Here is a 13,731-nt window from a genome sequence, read left to right on the forward strand (position 1 = left end):
GTTCTTGTTTTTATTTTTTGTTACTTTGGAAAATCAATAAATTGTTATATACAAAAAAAGAGATTGTGTGTAACTAAGAATGGGATGTGAGTGGCGCAGTAGTCTAAACCACAGAGCCTAGGGCTTGCTGATCAGAAGGTCGGTGGTTCGAATCCCCGCAACAGGGTGAGCTCCCGTTGCTCGGTCCCTGCTCCTGCCAACCTAGCAGTTTGAAAGCACGTCAAAGTGCAAGTAGATCAATAGGTACCGCTCCGGTGGGAAGGTAAACGGCATTTCCGTGCTCTGCTCTGGTTCTCCAGAAGCGGCTTACTCATGCTGGCCACATGACCCGGAAGCTGTACGCCGGCTCCCTCGGCCAATAAAGCGAGATGAGCGCCGCAACCCCAGAGTCATCCATGACTGGACCTAACAGTCAGGGGTCCCTTTACCCTTTAAGAATGGGCTGAACAGCTAATTCCATCCCGCTTCACTTTCAGCAGATCTCAGTCATAGATCTGTTCCATTCCGTCCAACCCCTTGCATACCATTGCATCATTGTGTACACACTGTGTGCACTTTTCACGTAAATTCGTACACTTTTTTCAGTGCATTCGTCAGTAAAAAAAAGCACACTTTATATGCATCTTTTACACAACATACATATTTCTGTGTGCATCAGAAAACGTGTTCCAAAATCCAAAGATCAGAAGTCAAGTTCCAAAATCCAAAGACCAGAAGTCATGTTCCAATCCACTAGCAAGTTTGAGAGCATTAAGTTGGCCCACTGCAAAAGACAGAGCAAATGTATTCTTCCCCCCATCCCTGTGTTTAACCTTTCTTTATAACTTCCAAGTGGGTGCAGTCTATCAGTCAGTTTGGAATTTGATTCACTTAGTCCTGAAGCTACAATTAAATTCACCATTCCCCCCCACCCCACTCCAAATGATACTACTTTTCAGCAGCTGAGGCAATCTTTGAAGCATGGGAAGAAAAAGGAGGTGTTGTAGCAGGTGTTATGGTCAAAATGAGTGAAATATTACTTGCAATCGGATTACACCGGGCAAGTCCCAGCAAGCTTTATTATATATTTTCAACACCAGCATGCAAAACATCATTTCTCACTCACGCTTTTCAAAAAATAAACAGAACTCCTGGCTTGCCCCACCCAACTTGCACACGCGTAACTAGATACCAACAAATACTTCTGTTGGGGGAAATCCCCGATTTTGCTGATGCCACCATGAGAATTCTTGAAGTTACCAGCCGGCGGTAATCCAATACTGTCTCACAATAAAATCCCCTTTGCATCCAGAATCAGACTCAACAGCCGACGAATACCACCGTGTTGGGAATGGAGGGATAAACAATGGATGCCCACCAACAAAGCAAAACACACAAACATACACCGTTTATCCTATGTGCACATAGGTGGATGGAAGTTGTGTTATGCCTGGATTCATCCCTAAGGACTGTTGGTGAAGGCCGAAAATTCACACAGGCCTACCTGTTCCTGAAGATCTGCAGAACAAGGCCTTCTGGTTCTTCCACCACCTGCACAGATGCACATTGCCTTTTCCAAGATGGCGCCCAGACTTCAGAATCCCCTCTCCACTAGAGATAGGGCAGGAACCATTTGAGGCATCATTTCAGGATCTATAAAGGACTCGCTTTGTCCACCTTTGCCGACTTTTCAATACCGGGCTTTCGGTGCCAACCTCCCCTCAGAAAACGTTTGAGAAGCATTCCTGCTCGCTGCCTGTTTACATTGGCTAAGCCCTTCCTTCACTGAGCACCAGGGTGGATAAAAATCAATGGTTTTTAAAATTTAAATCAGATTTTTTTAATATTTAAATCAGTTTTTTTAAAATAAAATGCTTTTGGAGGAAAAAAATTTCTAAAGATAGTTTTCTATTTAAGTTACATTATAGTCCAGAGGCTATTCATCAGGAAATAAGGGTTTGTTTTAAGTTTTTCAAGTGTGCTAAAACTCAGTCTAAGTTGTTTGTTTTTTTAAAACCCTTTTAATCACATCAGTTAACAAACATGGAGCATATGCTATAATGTTACTGTTTTAGTTAAATAAATTGTTTAAACTGTTACCAAGGAAATGATTATTTTTCTCCTTCCAATAAAGTACAGCGGAAAAGTTGTCCAAATATAAGCAGTTAACTTATTAAACCTCACAATAATTTCATAATTATCTGCCTTCGTGTTTCTAATAGTATAAGCAAATCAGTCATTTTTTATATAATTGTAAAAACTACGCTGAAATTTATTATTCCAAAAATGAAACCTTCAACTGGTTGTAAATATTAAGATTATACCAGCAAGAATGAGTCTCTCTGTAAAAAAATAATAATGATTTAAATAAATTCTTACTGACTCGTGATTTAAATCAAGTCTTACTGACTAGCGATTTAAAATGCGATTTAAATCAATTTGATTTAAATCAAATCCACCTGCTGAGCATGCCCCCTTAAATATGGCCACGTTTCCTTGGATGGCAGGACTGATCACCCACCCCTCTTATCCAGTCTGAACAGAGGAGAGGAGCGAAGGGTTTTGCTGTGCAATTGGTATTAGTGTGATTAGATTTCTATACCGCCTTCCATTCAAAGATCATGGGGCAGTTTACAGTATAAAAGCACAGAATTCGTAACAAAACAACAAACGAACCAACAAAAGCAATACCCTCCCAGTATAGATGTCTTCCACCCCCGTCCTATTGACTGGGTAAGGGGGCTGATAATAGGCAGCCTCATTGTCTCTTTGGATGTGGCAGCCATTTTGTACCGTAACTTGCTCCCACAGCAGCCATTTTGTGCCTGGCACCAACCACGCTTCCTCAGAATCCCAAATACAGTCATACCTCGGGTTATGGACGCTTCAGGTTGCGCGTTTTCGGGTTGCGCACCATGCTGAACCTGGAAGTACTGGAACGGGTTACTTCCGGGTTTCATCGCACTTTGCGCATGTGCAGAAGCGCTGAATCGCGACCCATGTTTGCACAGACACGGCACTGTGGGTTGCAAATGTGCCTCCCGCATGGATCACGTTCGCAACTCGAGCGTCCACTGTACTCCAAAAAGGCTGGCAACTCCAGTCGTAATTTGATGGGGGAGGGTCTTAACACAACCCATTACGCACGTCCATCGAACACATAAGGCAGTGCTGGGTCTACAGGGGCTATCACCCTGCTGAACCAGCAATACAGTGGTACCTCGGGTTAAGTACTTAATTCGTTCCGGAGGTCTGTACTTAACCTGAAACTGTTCTTAACCTGAAGCACCACTTTAGCCAATGGGGCCTCCTGCTGCCGCCGTGCCACTGCTGAACGAGTTCTCATCCTGAAGCAAAGTTCTTAACCTGAAGCACTATTTCTGGGTTAGAGGAGTCTGTAACCTGAAGCATATGTAACATGAAGCATATGTAGCCTGAGGTACCACTGTACATTTGCCAACCAAGCCCCCTGCTGAGCATATGTTAAGTTGCAAAGAGAATGGGGCGCATTGGCGCCTAGATGCATGATGCACAAAATGGATTCTGGACCCTTCCACCTGCCTTCATGCATTGGGGTGGGGGGTGGGGGGTGCAAATCTCCCTATAACCCCAAGCAAGCAGATTCTCACTGCTCAATTGTTACCTGTGCTGTTGTTACCTGTGCTGTACAAACTCCAAAGGCAACTTCCATTAGAAGCAGGATAGAGAGCCACGTGCCAGTTCAGGCAGAGCTGCAAGGCCCAAAACTCTTGTACAACTGGCCTGTTCACTGTTATCACCCTGACACAATCCATCAAACAGGGTTGCGGCGGGTCATACTGCAGTCCTGGATAATGGCACTGAAGAGAACTCCGCCACAAGAGATGCTGTCTGTGGGGAAGATGGAGGGAGAGAGTAGCAAACAAGTAAGGCGCGGGCAAAAGAGGTGAGTGGCATTAAGGACAGCACTGCAGCCATCTTCCCTGTTATTACTGCCAGTAAATAACACAGCACAGCCCCTAAGAGCCATCTCCTAAGCAACATTTCTCCTGCACAGTGGAATACCTGCGAAGTGTGTTAACTGAGATGTGCAATGCCCACAGAGGCTCTGGGAGGAAAAGACTGCTGCACAGAAGCAGGCTACAATCTGCTGCTGTTCCCCTCTTGCTTTGCTCCTGCAAAATCCACACAAATTCTGCACTCCTGCACATAACATAATTCAACATTTCTCCCTCCATGTGCTTTGCAACAGAATTTTGTCAATTCTCCGTGGAATGAGAGTTGAGTCCCAAATAAGACTATGCATCCTTCTGATCAGAAAATGCCAGCTAGGCTCTTATTCAGCTCTGATTAGCTATAATATAAACATGCTTAGATATATACTTCACAGTGTACAAAAAACACGCCGTATTGCCCAAGTTCCAACAGCCCACCAGGAAATGATAGCCATAATATGCCAATAATGATGCTGATCTACTATTCAGGGTTATTGGGAGGATTACAAGCTGCTTACAAATGCATATGAATCATAGAATCATACAGTTGGATGGGGCCCGAGGGTCATCTAGTCCAACCCGCTGCAATGCAGGAATCTCAACTAAAGCATCCATGACAGATGGCCATCCAATCTGCTTTAAAAGCTCCAAGGAGAGACCACAACCTCCCAAGGGAGACAGTTCCACCGTCAAACACCTCTTACCACCAGAAAGTATTTCCGGATGTTTAATCAGAATCTCCTTCCTTGTAACTTGAATCCATGGGTTCGAGTTCTACCCTCCAGAGGCGGAGAAAACAAGCTTGCTCCATCCTCCACGTGACAGCCCTTGAGATATTTGAAGATGGCTATCTTATCCCCTCTCAGTCCTCGGTCCAGTATACCTGAAGGAGTGTCTCCACCCCCATCGTTCAACCTGGACACTGAGGTCCAGCGCTGAGGGCCTTCTGGCAGTTCCCTCGCTGCGTGAAGTGAGGTTGCAGGGAACCAGGCAGAGACCCTTCTTGGTAGTGGCCCCTGTCCTGTGGAACACCCTCCCACCAGATGTCAAACCGACTATTGTAGTTTATTTTGTTGGAAGCAGCCCAGAGTGGCTGGAGAAACCCAGCCAGATGGGTGGGGTATAAATAATAATATGTTGTTGTTGTTTTTGTTGTTGTTGTTGTTGTTGTTGAACATACCCAGCACCTTCAAGCGTTCCTCATAAGGCCTGGTTTCCAGGCCCCTGATCATCTTGGTCACCCTCCTCTAAACACATTCCACCTTGTCAACATCCTTCTTAAATTGTGGTACCCAGAACTAGACACAGTATTCCAGGTGTGGTCTGACCAAGGCAGAATAGAGTGGGACTATTACTTCCCTTGATGTGGATACTAGACTTTTGTTGATGCAGCCTAGAATAGCATTAGCTTTTTTTGCTGCTGCATCACACTCATGACTCATGTTAAACTTGTGATCCACCAAGACTCCTAGATCATTTTCACATGCACTAATGGCAAGCCATGTGTCCCCCATATTTATGAAGCACTGTGATTGCTATACGAATATCTGTATTCTGACTTCAATTATACCTCCAATCCCATCCTTCCCCCCAAGGTGCTGACGTTAACATACCGTATTTTTCACCCTCTAGGGCGCACTGGCCCATAGGACGCACCTCATTCTTTGGGGGGGAAAAGGAATAAAAAAAATTATTCCCCCCCCCAGCCCCCAGAACAGGCTGCTATCCGCAAGCCTTGCGAGCCCGGCGGCAACTCCCGCCGGGCTCGCAAGTCTTGTGGACACCTGCGCGAAGCACAGGGCGTCCTCCGGAGGGCGCCCCGTGCTCCAGGCTGCAGGCTGCAGCCCACACCCTTGCGAGCCTGCGGGAACTCCCGCCAGGCGCGCAAGGCTTGCGGATAGCTTCCTGAAGCCTGGAGAGCGAGAGGGGTCGGTGCGCACCGACGCCTCTCGCTCTCCAGGCTTCAGCAAAAGCCTGCATTCGCCCCATAGGACGCACACACATTTCCCCTTCATTTTTGGAGGGGGAAAAGTGTGTCCTATAGGGCGAAAGATACGGTATATGGAGTTTTATTCACATTTGATCCTCACAACAACCCTGCAATATAGACTACACACCAAGAGATAGTGACTGGTTCAACGTCCACCAGTGGAGCTCATGGTAGAGAAGGGAACCAAATGTGTACCTTCCCAATCCTAGCCTGTTACACTAACCACTAAACCACACCATCCTGTTTCTTTGTTTGCCTGTTTTGAAGCACCAGATGAAAGCAGATTTATTTACTTGGTTCAATTAATTCCACCCTCTTTTTTTCTTGTGCCGCTGCTGTTTAACATTTAAAAAAACAAAAAACATTTGTGTCACTTTATTGATTAACTTGTTATTTTAAATGATAATGTAAGCTGCCCAGAGGGCTGTTGTCTAAAGGAAGTACAAATATTTCGTTAAGGAAATAAATAAGATCCACATATCTTTTTATTAGTGTGATTAATACCTACGAACATCTGGCCCTGCACTCACAATATATGGATTTGATGGGGCACTTCGCCCATCCAGAATCACTGACTAAATGTGGGGGGGGGTGTCTCCATTTTTGAACCACTATTCAAATATTTAGCTTCACTGTGCACTAAGGATGGCCGACACTGAACAATCATTGCTTGGTTTTTTTTATTACCTGCCCTTCACCGTAAGGTCCCAGGGCGTGTCACAACAATGCAAAATATAACAATAAAAACATTTCATGACGATAGCCTCAAACTGAGTGGGCTCTAAAATTATCCCCCTCAAGTTGTGAAGTGCCCTGAGATCTACGCGTATAACAGTGGTACACAAATTTAATAAATAATAATAATTAATAAGAAGTCTGGGGTGTAAGAGGTGTGTCCTCAGCATATGAGGAAGGCTATATAGTGAAGGTGCCATACACAAATCCCTGGGGAGGGAATTCCACAAAGAAGGTCCTCTCCTGGCCCACCAGCAACCCCCCAGCTTCAGAGGGGTGTGTGTGTGTGTGTGTGTACGACTACCAAGAGGCCAGGCTCTGTCAATTTTAACACCTGAGGACATCTGTAGGGCAGTGCCAGCTGTGAGGCTTTGTGCAACCCACACCAAGAGACGAGAGTTTCACGAGCCCTTTGCCTGTACAGTCATACCTCAGGTTAAAGTTGCTTCAGGTTGGGCGTTTTCGGGTTGCGCTCCACGGAGACCCGGAAGTAACAGAACATGTTACTTCCAGGTTTCGCCGCTCGTGCATGTGCAGACGCTCAAAATGACATCACGCGCATGCGCAGAAGCGGTGAATTGTGACCCGCAGACACAGGTTGCATTCGCTTCAGGATGCAAACAGGGCTCCGGAACGGATACCATTTGCATCCAGAGGTACAACTGTATCTTACGCATAAGTCATGGAGCTTCTGCAACTTGCAATCCACACTAGATGATGAAAGGTTAAAGAGCCCTTTGCCTGTGTCTTATGCAGGAGTCACTGTGTGAAGCATCTGCGACTTGCAATCTACACCAGTACAGTGGTACCTCGGGTTACAGACACTTCAGGTTACATACGCTTCAGGTTACAGACCCTGCTAACCCAGAAATAGTACCTTGGGTTAAGAACTTTGCTTCAGGATGAGAACAGAAATCGCGCGGCGGCAGTGGGAGGCCCCATTAGCTAAAGTGGTACCTCAGGTTAAGAACAGTTTCAGGTTAAGAACGGACCTCCAGAACAAATTAAGTTCTTAACCCGAGGTACCACTGTAGATGAAAGGTTAAAGAGCCAGTTGCCTGTGTCTTATGCAGGAGTCACTGTGTGGAGCATCTGCGACTTGCAATCCACACTAGCAGGCAAGAGGTTGAAGAGCCTTTTGCCTGTGTCTTTCCCTTACGCAGGACTTTAACCCAGAGGTGGGTTAAGTGCTGCCTTTCCAAGTGCATCTTCCAACTGCCTAATTCTGCACAGGATTGGGGGGGGGGGGACTTTACAACAACCAGACATCCAGTGAATTTTGTCCTCCTCCTATTACAGAAACGTGTTGAGGCTAACAGTTTGTCTAAGGCTAAGTGAGTTTGTGGCTGGAATGAGTTCTCATAACAAATGCAGTTAAGTTAACAAACTTAAAAAAATAATAATAATAACAAATGCAGTTATGTTAACAAACTTTTTTTTTTAAAGGAACACACTCAAAATGTTTGCTGGTGCTTTCATTTCCCTGCGAAAGCTGCTATGCATAATCTCTGAAACGTCTGCTTTTCCCAATGTCCCTCTTTAAAGAGATCTGGGCGATATGCACAGTGCTCCTTGCTCTTTTGATCCTCTGCAACAGTCCTGCAAGGTAGGCTCAGGCGGCATCAAGGTCACCCACGAGCTATGCAACCGAGTCAGGATTTGAACCTGGGTCTGCAAGGTCTCAGCCGGGCACTCTTACCACTTCACCACAGCACAATCCTAACCACATCCATGCAGGAGCAAGTCTTGTTGAATTGAACAAGGTTTCCTCCCAGCTAAGGGAGCCAGACTCTGCTAATGTTCCAATGCCTCTTCTCAGGGACCGTGTGTGTGTGTGTGTGTGTGTGTGTGTGTGTGAATGAGAGTGCAGCTTTTCCAAGGAAACTGCCTCAGTTCAGCTGTTACCGAACAGTTGATCTTTTCCCCCTTTCTAAATCCAGCAGACCTCTCTCTTTGCAAGCAACCTGAGCAATCGCTCATAAAGTTAAGAGCCAGGGCAGTTTGTGTGTGTGTGTGTGTGTGTGTAAAATAAAGGGGAAAAAAATCACTTGCTAAACGCTGAAGGAAGTTCAATGCCTTGTGCCTGCGGAGAATAAGCCGGGATTGAAGCTGGTTCAGAGATTTTGACAGTACACAAAAGCCAACAGAGGATGCTGCAAAAAAACCGTGGTTGTTTGATAGCAATGAAAGGAACAAGCACTATGCAATGAGACAGAAAGGAGCAGCCAGCTACACAAGCAATTTCTTTGAAAGAAGGTGAACAGGGGGGCTGCCCTGAGTGCAGAGAATTTTTTTATATTATTATTATTCCTATTTCGGTGCCTTTGTGCTCCCTTACACTTGCATCCCTTTTAATTGGATGTGGGACGGTGGAGGGAACAAATTTCTCCCAACAACAAAGTCAGAAGCAGGAACAGAGAGAAAAAGGGAAGGAGAAAGGATCCACAAAAGCAGGCAACAATTGCAGCTTAATCTCTTAACAGGATCGGTGGGTAGTTAAAGGAGAGTCTTTGTTTGCACCTTATATTTCCTTGCTCCCGCCCCTCCCTTTAAAAAAAATCACAAGGCGGCATCTCTAGGGGCTGCAACCCTATACCCCCAGTTACCTGGGAGAAAGCCCCATTGAATTGGGATGGGAGGGGGGCTTGCTTCTGAACAAACATTGCACACCATCCGGCTGTAAAAGAAAGTTTGTAAAAGATATCCCGAAACACACTGAAACTGCGCGGGGGGGGGGGGGGGGGGAGGTTTGCACCTTTCCAGGCAACGTTTACCAACAAAGTTACAGCACCATCTGGAAAACCCGTTACTTTAGATTTGTTTTAACTGGATGTTTCTCTCCACCCCTTTCTATAATGGGAGTTTTACCCAAGCTGAACAATAAATGCACAAACGCGGGGGGGGGGGTTGGTTTAGGAACTTGGAAGCAAAGCTCACAAGATCTTTTGCCTTAGCTGCTAAAATCATTAGCTGCAGAAGCGTCAGGGGGTCTCTTATGCCTTCCCACCCCACCCCCTATGGCTGCTGGGGGGGGAGAAGGAATGACCTGCCAGCTGCTGTTTCCTCCCCCCCCCCCAAAAAAGACCTTCTCCTTCCCAGCCTCCCTGCCAAATGTTTTTGGGTGTTTTTGATAAAATGTTTCTAAGGATGCAATCCGATATACACACACTTAAACTGGGAGTTAAGACCCACTGAATAGCACAGGGCTTGGCTTCTGAGTACATATAAGGTTGCACTATGACAACCCCGTTTCCTAGCCACCACAAAAATTGCTCGCTGATTTCAACTGGGTGGTGGGTGTATTTCTCAGGGGAGAAATCTCTCTGAAACTCCTTTCCCAAGCCAGCCCTTAATGTGTGGAGAGAGAAAAGATGCTACTGGACCCCTTGAAAGGTCTGGGAAGACGCTCCACCTCCGATCTGGAAAACCGTCCATCTCCAACACACACACACACCGATTTGGGGGGGGGGGGAGTGCACTCTGCACTAGCTCAGGGGCAAGGGGCATCTATTCCGGGTTTGCTCCAGAAGTGTATTAGTCCTGCCACCTAAAGTGCCAAGGCTAGGCAGATGTAAGCCCTATCCTCCCGTCCACAGATACATACATCCGTAATTTTATTAGTATGCCGCCTTTCCACAGTTCAAACCACGCTCGAGGCGGCTTACAACTTGAAAAAACCCGCATAACTACAACATAACTGAAGCAGTCATAAAGCATTACAAACCACACAATTTCCACATAAATCACTACCATACGTGACAGACGCACGCACTGATCTATGGAGAGCGCGGGATCATTGTGATCTATTGCGTGAGGCGGGGAATCAGCCATGGGGCATCTTCTATGACCGTCTCTCCGCTCCCCTTTGTGCGCGCTCCCCGCGAGGAATCTCCGGCAAAGGAACCCCACCGGCTCGCCCCAGGAGCCGCAGCCGGGGCAGCCTCCCCGCTTCCACATCCGCGGAACTCCCCGCCCCGGTAAGTTCCCAGCTTCGGAAGATGCAAGCAAGGCTCCCCTCTCTCTCCAGCAGCTCCTGGGACGCAGCAGCGAGCGAGGATTGCAAAGCAGACGCGGCCGGTTCTCACGTCTCTCTCCCCACCCACAACACCTCCTTTGGCAATGCAGAAACGCGCTTCTTCGGTCCTCCTTTTCTGCAAGCAGGCGAGACATCCACCGCTCCCCTTCCCCAGCTCCTCGCGCCCGCGGCAGAAATGCTCCCTTCCCCAGCGAGATCGCCGCTCGACTCCAGCGCTAGCAGGTGAAAACCAGCTCTCTGGCCACCCCCGGCAGCATTCCCCCCCCACAAAAAAACCCCTTCCGATCGCGTTTGAAATAAGCCGCTCAAAGCCCGACACAATAAATAAGAGATTTTTTGGGGGGGGGGCCCAATTGCAACACCCGCCGCCGCTCTGCACCTTGCACTGCCTAAACCGGGGATCCCCCTTTTGCAACGAGGAAAGCACACGCGCGCCAAACGCAGGAGAAGGCAGAGACCTAGGAAGGAACTTAGCCACCCGGTAGAACTGCTTTAAAAATAAAATAAAATCGGGAGCTAGGAAAAGAGTATTCTTTCTTTTTTTGGGAGGGGAGAGATACAACAAGCACGAACTTTCCCCTCTTTTTTTTTTTTTTTTTTTTGCAACTTGAAAGCAAATAGAGATCTCGCTGCAAACCAAGCCTCTCCGAACACGTTGCGGGGAAGAGACGACCAGCCGGTCCGCGTTAGCGCGGGGCTCCGGCGCTTCCCACGCTCGCAACCGGCTGCCGGAGAGAGGCTGGGCTTTTTGCAAACAGTGGCAAGTTTGCAACAAAAAGATGGGACGGGGTTGGTTGGTTGGTTGGCTGGCTGTGCGTGGAAGTTTCGCATGCAACTCTCTCCCCACGCTGACTCCATCGCGGATCCCCCTCTCCAAACCCATTCATCCAGGCAAATGAAAAGCGAGGCGCCTGTTTTCAAGGAAAGAAAGAAAGCCCAGCTCACGCACCCTTCCAAGAGGCCGATCAGCTCCGGAGCTTCGCAGCTTCCCTTCTGCATAACGTATCCATGGACGGGGGCGGAAGACGGGGAGCCAAGCGCCGCCGCCGCCGCTGCTTTTCTCTCGCCTTCCTGGCGCAGCGCGCAGCGCGGGACTGGTGCCGAGTGGAGAAGCGCTCTCGGTAGCAACTCCTAACTCGGGGGGGGGGGTAGGTGGGGGGGTGCTGGGAGGGGAGGGGTGGAAAGGGGGCGATTCCCAGCCCGCGGCGCCGACGATCGCAGCGCAGCCTACCGAGAGGCAGAGCGCGCCAGCGGCTGCAGCCAATGCGGGGAGCCGCGTCTCCTCGCTCGCCAGCCCAGCAGGGAGAGAGCGCGAGGCGCGGCGACGCGAGAGAAAAGGCTGGCTGGATGCACAACGCCGGGGATGCTGGGGGGGGATGGGGGGGGAGAAGCGCACATTCACGTGCACACAAACCCCTTGCACACGCAGACGCGGTGCAACCGAGCCCGGCTTCTCCACCGCCGCCTGAAATGCGCCTGCAAAAAATAAAATATCTTCCCTCTTGCTCCTTGGAACCGAGAAGGAGGCAGGCTCCGGCGTGGCTCTTCGCGCTTGTGACGGGCAGGCAGGCTTTCATGCATGCTGTGAAGTAAGTCCCATCGCACGCGGCGTCTGGTAGTCAATAAGGACCCCCCCCACTTTTTTTTTGGCGGTTTAATGATCCCCTTCCTCCACGCAACTCAAGGTGGTCCCCACCATTCGGCGCTCCAATTTGCGATGCTCACAACCGCCCTCTCGGGTAGGTTAGAGCAAAGAGCAGGCACCCCCCAATCTCGGTCCTCTAGATTTTTTGGGACTACAATTCCCATCGTCCCTGACCACTGGTCCTGTTAGCTGGGGATGATGGGAGTTGTAGTCCCAAAACATCTGGAGGGCCGAGTTTGGGGATGCCGTGGTCATCTGGATTTGAACCCAAGTCTGACTGGTCTTAACACTGCGGAGGCTGGTTGATTACGGCAACTGGGGTGCTGCCCCCAACATCCTCAGCTGGGTCTCATCCAGCCCTAGCCTGCTTCCCTTTCTGCTTACTTGCCAGGCCAGGGGTTGGTAGCGGTACCTGTCAGCCTCCTCCTCCTCCTCCTCCTGACTCTCAGTGTTGCCCCTGGCAGCAGAGAGGATGGGGACAAAACCAGAATGAGTTGGCTCCGCCTATCACTGGTTCCGGCTCCACCCACTGGGCTCCCTGCATTCCGCCTAGCCAATCTCAATGGGCACCAGCCACCGCTGCAACTCTACCAAGCGCCATAGAGGGCGCCCAAGTGGTGTGATGGTTAGAGTGTCCGCCTCAGACCTGGGAGTCCAGAGTTCGAATCCCAAGGCAACGTAAAGCTCCCTGTGGTGACCTTGTGCCAGCCACTGCCTCTCAGCCTAACCTACCTCACAGGGTTGTCGTGAGGATTAAAGAGGAGAGCCAGGTGCACTGCGGAGAAAGAAGGTGGGATATAAATTAAATAAATAAACTTTAAGAAATTTAACTTGTAAGACAAGTATATTCCCTGCTCCCCCTAAAAAATGCACTTTATCCCTTATATGTATCATATCATTATTAATATTCTATATCTTTGTCGTGTAAGGGATGAGATATGACCTACCTCCTGTTTTTCCCTAGTGCTCTGATACTCGCCCTGGCAACCCACACAACTGGAGTGGTCCTGGGTCATCTCATATTGGAAGGAATTATCTCTACAGTGGTACCTCAAGTTACATACGCTTCAGGTTACAGATTCTGCTAACCCAGAAATAATACCTCAGGTTAAGAACTTTGCTTCAGGATGAGAACAGAAATCGCGCCACCGCGGTGTGGCGGCAGCAGGAGGCCCCATTAGCTAAAGTGGTACCTCAGGTTAAGAACAGTTTCAGGTTAAGAACGGACCTCCGGAACGAATTAAGTTCTTAACCCGAGGTACCACTGTATTTCAAACTTTAGGGATGTCACAGCACAAATTTCTCTCTCTCTGTGTGTGTGTGTGTGTGAGAGAGAGAGAGAGAGAGAGAGAGAGAGAGAGAGAAAATGTTT

The 13,731-nt window shown here is 48.5% G+C and overlaps 1 protein-coding gene across 10 annotated transcripts in view; it reads right to left on the minus strand.

The window, feature by feature from the left end:
• Positions 1 to 11,834, minus strand: part of FAT3 (FAT atypical cadherin 3) — a 455,041-nt gene extending 443,207 nt beyond the window's left edge. For 8 of the 10 annotated variants that reach the window (XM_083609376.1, XM_083609374.1, XM_083609377.1 and 5 more), the window contains exon 1: positions 11,664 to 11,833. The gene's annotated coding sequence lies outside the window, so the exon portion shown is untranslated. Of the gene's footprint in view, positions 1 to 11,663 lie in introns of all 10 variants that reach the window. The other 2 variants (XM_083609369.1, XM_083609378.1) reach the window with 2 other exon arrangements.
• Between the last annotated feature and the right edge of the window lie 1,897 nt (positions 11,835 to 13,731).

Source organism: Podarcis filfolensis (assembly GCF_964270895.1).
Source record: "Podarcis filfolensis genome assembly, chromosome: 4".
NCBI lineage: Eukaryota > Metazoa > Chordata > Lepidosauria > Squamata > Lacertidae > Podarcis > Podarcis filfolensis.